This window comes from Anguilla rostrata, chromosome 1, assembly GCF_018555375.3.
Source record: "Anguilla rostrata isolate EN2019 chromosome 1, ASM1855537v3, whole genome shotgun sequence".
NCBI lineage: Eukaryota > Metazoa > Chordata > Actinopteri > Anguilliformes > Anguillidae > Anguilla > Anguilla rostrata.
The window spans coordinates 82,373,855-82,379,308 of record NC_057933.1 but is presented as its reverse complement, the minus strand read 5'-3'; the positions used below and the strand labels follow the sequence as shown (position 1 = coordinate 82,379,308).

At 38.4% G+C, this 5,454-nt stretch overlaps 1 long non-coding RNA gene across 1 annotated transcript; it reads left to right on the top strand.

Annotated features, from left to right (window-relative positions):
- The first annotated feature begins 1,040 nt into the window (after positions 1–1,040).
- Positions 1,041–2,293, top strand: LOC135238223 (uncharacterized). Its single transcript, XR_010325050.1, has 3 exons — positions 1,041–1,303; positions 1,539–1,617; positions 2,245–2,293. It is a non-coding gene; the product is annotated as an uncharacterized LOC135238223 (long non-coding RNA).
- Positions 2,294–5,454: the final 3,161 nt, after the last annotated feature.

Below are 5,454 nucleotides of genomic sequence, written 5' to 3'. Positions count from 1 at the left end.
CAACCTGCACTCACCTGACTGAGAGCAACAGCTTCTTCTGGTACAAGAATGAGCAGCTTCTGACTGACGACTACAGGATCTACCAGTCCTATAGGAACCTTACATTCATAGCCAGAAGTGAAGATACGGGCAGATACTCCTGAACTGTAAGAGGCAATCAACATCTTGTTTCCCCCGCCGTGACTCTCAGTGTGAGATGTGAGTTTTTGAGGTCACATTTGTGGATTTTATATTCATTTATGCACAAGAACTAATTCTTCTGAGAGAACAAGCATTCCATTATCAGACAGATTGAGATTTTGGGTTCTCAGTTGACTTCAATCTTTAATTGATATGAAATACTGGACCATTTACAGTATTATGCATTCATACATTTATTGTGGGTTCTATACAATGTGGAATTTTGTTGAATAACTCATATATTGTGGTTATTGTATTTCTTCTTCTCACTCAGGTCTAAAGGTTGAAATAAATCTAGCACAGTGAGTGAGAGAGTGAGGGTGACACTAACCTGAATATCACCTGCACTGACCTGACTGCACCAAACATTCATCTGGTACAAGAATGGGCAATTTCTACAAAACACCACCAGAAATATGAAAATCATACTACATTCAGTTCAAAGCCAGCAGTGGAGATGCAGGCAGCTACTCCTGTGCAGTAAGAGGTCATGAGAATCTCCCGTCCCCAGCAGTGACTCTCAGTGTGAATGTGTATTTGAAGACAAACTCATTATTTAACTTTACTGAGTCTCATTTGTTCCTCATTTTGAAAAAGCGTGATGCAGTTGTACTTTAATGTACCTTTAAAAGACTTGAGAACTGGGCAGAAGAGTAACCTGCAGATAATGATTAGGAAATGGAAGTTATTTGTTTAGAAACGATGCGGTTGTTTCATTCATAAAATTGAAGAAAGATGACAACATGCATTAAATAGCAGATCAAACAAAATGACATATTGGAAACATTAGGAAAGATAATGTGGTAATTACAAGATCTATATAAAAACTGCAGGACCTGTTATTTCTCTTTCAGATCCTCCTAAGAACACCTCAGTATCAGTGAGCCCTCTGGTGAAATAGTGGAGGGCAGTTCAGTGACACTGACCTGCAGCAGTGATGCCAACCCACCAGTGCAGAACTACACCTGGTATAAGAAGAATGACACTGGAGTCTGGCAGGCAGGATCTGGACAGAGTTTTAACTTTTCTAACTTTAGATCCTGGAACAGAGGAGAATACTACTGTGAGGCACAGAACAGACTTGGAGCTCAGAATGCTACTGCTCTACAGGTCACAGTGCAAGGTAGGACCAGAACATATTTGATACAATATTTTATGTGATACTGATTATGATCCTGAGGCTACAAAGCAATGCTGATCATGATACAGAGGCTACGATCTGAAATGGATCACAATAGATGATAGTGAAATGTCACAAAAAGTGTCACCATGCCCATGTTGCTTAAAATTCATATGTACAGTAAGTTCTAGTAAAGATAAGCACAGATGGGTGTATTAATGCATTTATAAACTTTCAGGAGGTCAGTCATTGATCATGGCTGCAGCTGTGGGAGTGGCTGAAATTTTGGCTCTTGTGTTTCTGTGTGTGTGCCTGAGGTACGTGGTTGTAAATTAGTCGGTTTGTAGTCACTCCAGTGTGAATTGCTGCATGTCTGATTTAGACTCATAGTTTAAAACAAGTGTACATTTTTGTGGAATGTTTTTGTCAAGCATTAGCTACGTTACATCATGCTGATGCCATATCCCCCCTCTAATGTCTGATTAGTGCTTAGACCACTGCATTATTGGACATCTTGTTTTATTGAGATGTCAATTTTATAAACTCTGACTGATGCGTTTTAGTGTCCCAATTAGTTATCAAACCTGTATGATGGGGTAACAGAATCCCTTAAAGCTTGTTCTTAATATGAATCATGTGGACAGTTACAGACCATAACAAAGTCTTGTCAAGCGCATCAATTTGCCCATGAGCTCCAGTGTTGGTTTGAATAAAGCAGAACTACATTTACTGGGCAGGAAGAAACCTCTTATAACTCAGGCTCATTTCCTGTAACCAAATGACATCTGAATAATAAAAAATATACACATACATGGGCACTATTACCTCAGCAATACACATCATTCAAACAAAAGCAAAATGCTGTTTATACAAGAGGGGGCTGTTTAAAGATTTGTCTGAAGGTAGATTTACTTTTTATTTTTCTTTCTTCTCTGAATAATCAGGAGGAGAAAATCAACAAATGAGACAGAAGGGGACAGGCAGGTGAGTTAATGAATTCAGTCTACATATATGCATACATGTATTTATCTACGGATGTAACATAATTTTGATAATGCATAATGCATTCTTTAAGCAAAAACGGAAATGTGGTTAACACTGTCTATAATGCCTGTCTATAATGCATTATATACTTATAATACATTAAAATTTGTTCATAATACAGTATAATTAGAGTTATGAAGATTGATTAATACTCACAATGCTTTATAACAGTAATCGTGAGACATTATTTATTTATTTATATAGCAAATGGGTATTGCTAATGGGGATCCTAAATAAATAAATAAACCTTTCTTACAAATAAGTAGAAAGCATAGCAGTGTGTGTACCATGTGACCTTGAAGGTTTATTAGTGCCCATGTATGTGTATATTTTTTATTATTCAGATGTCATTTGGTTACAGGAAATGAGCCTGAGTTATGAGAGGTTTCTTCCTGCCCAATAAATGTAGTTCTGCTTTATTCAAACCAACACTGGAGCTCATGGGCAAATTGATGCGCTTGACAAGACTTTGTTATGGTCTGTATCTGTCCACATGATTCATATTAAGAACAAGCTTTAAGGGGATTCTGTTACCCCATCATACAGGTTTGATAACCTAATTGGGACACTAAAACGCATCAGTCAGAGTTTATAAAATTGACATCACAATAAAACAAAATGTCTAATAATGCAGTGGTCTAAGCACTAATCAGACATTAGAGGGGGGAGTATGGCATCAGCATGATGTAATGTAGCTAATGCTTGACAAGAACATTCCACAAAAATGTACACTCGTTTTAAACTATGAGTCTAAATCAGACATACAGCAATTCACACTGGAGTGACTACAAAACCGACTAATTTACAACCACGTACCTCAGGCACACACACAGAAACACAAGAGCCAACATTTCAGCCACTCCCACAGCTGCAGCCATGATCAGTGACTGACCTCCTGAAAGTTTATAAATGCATTAATACACCCATCTGTGCTTATCTTTACTAGAACGTATTGTACATATGAATTTTAAGCAACATGTGCATGGTGACACTTTTTGTGACACTGCGCAATCATCTATTGTGATCCATTTCAGATCGTAGCCTCTGTATCATGATCAGCTCTGCTTTGTAGCCTCAGGATCATAATCAGTATCACGTAAAATATCGTATCAAATATGTTCTGGTCCTACCTTGCACTGTGACCAGTATAGCAGAAGCATTCTGAACTCCAAGTCTGTTCTGTGCCTCACAGTAGTACTGTCCTCTGTTCCAGGATCTAAAGTTAGAAAAGTTCAAACTCTGTCCAGATCCTGCCTGCCAGACTCCAGTGTCATTCTTCTTAACCCAGGTGTAGTTCTGCACTGGTGGGTTGGCATCACTGCTGCAGGTCAGAGTCACTGAACTGCCCTCCACTATTTCACCAGAGGGGCTCACTGATACTGAGGTGTTCTTAGGAGGATCTGAAAGAGAAAATAACAGGTCCTGCAGTTTTATATAGATCTCACACTTACCACATGTTTCCTTTTCCTCAATGTTTCCAATATGTCATTTTGTTTGACTGCTATTATTGCGATGTCATCTTTCTTTCAATTTTTAGAATGAAACCCGCTATCGTTTCTAAACATAATAACTTCCATTTCCTAATCATTATCTGCGGGTTACTCTTCTGCCCAGTTCTCAAGTCTTTTAAAGGTACATTAAAGTACAACTGCATCACCGCTTTTTCAAAATGAGTAACAAATGAGACTCAGTAAAGTTAAATGTATGAGTTTGTCTTCAAATACTCACATCTCACACTGAGAGTCACTGCTGGGGACGGGAGATTCTCATGACCTCTTACTGCACAGGAGTAGCTGCCTGCATCTCCACTGCTGGCTTTGAACTGAATGTAGTTATGATTTTCATATTTCTGGGTGGTGTTTTGTAGAAATTGCCCATTCTTGTACCAGATGAATGTTTGGTTGGCAGTCAGGTCAGTGCAGGTGATATTGCAGGTTAGTGTCACCCTCACTCTCTCACTCACTGTGCTAGATTTCATTTCAACCTTTAGACCTGAGTGAGAAGAAGAAATACAATAACACAATATATTGAGTTATTTAACAAAATTCCACATTGTACAGAACCCACAATAAATGTATGAATGCATATTACTGTAAATGGTCCAGTTTTTCATTTCAATTAAAGATTGAAGTCAACTGAGACCCCAAAATCTCAATCTGTCTGATAATGGAATGCTTGTTCTCTCAGAAGAATCTCTTAGTTCTTGTGCATAAATGAATGTAAAACACACAAATGTGACCTCAAACACTCACATCTCACACTGAGAGTCACGGCGCGGGAAACAAGATGCTGATTGCCTCTTACAGCACAGGAGTATCTGCCCGTATCTTCACTTCTGGCTGTGAATTTAAGGTTTCCATAGGACTGGGAGAACCTGTAGTAGTCAGTCAGAAGCTGCTCATTCTTGTACCAAATGAAGCTGTTGCTCTCAGTCAGGTGAGTGCAGGTTGCTGTACAGGTCAGTCCACTGTCTCTCCCCCTGACACTGTGTCAGAATTTATATCCACCTTCACACTGAGTGGATTAAAAAAGCAAACAGAATGTAACTCAACACACTTATATTCTACATTAGAATATCCAGCATGGTGATATAAATGTTTTTTTTAACAGACATAATGTGCACTAATAATATCAATAACACAAGGAACATGAGCAGTAAGTTGATGGTCACTAAGAGGATTAGGGCCATGCATTGCTTGTGCCAATATGCTTGGTTTGTTATTTTTGCACAGTGGTGGTAAGTAACTAAGTACATGTACTTTGTTACTGTACTTATGTAGGATATTGGAAACTTTGTACTTTTTCTGACTATGAACAATATTGGCAACTTTCACTTTCTACTCCACTACATCGATAAAGAATTTATGTACTTTTTACTCAAAGACATTTCTATTGACAACTGCCGTTACTTGTTACATTTCTTGTGGTTGGTCGTCAGCCGAATTTTCTCTGGATTGGCTGGCCTAACGTGGTGAAAACATGCAGTCATTTCCCCCTCTTTTAAAAATTATTTGGTGGCAGATAAAGGGTCCAGCTTTTCATTTCAATCAAAGATTGAAGTCAACTGAGACCCCAAAATCTCAATCTGTCTGATAATGGAATGCTTGTTC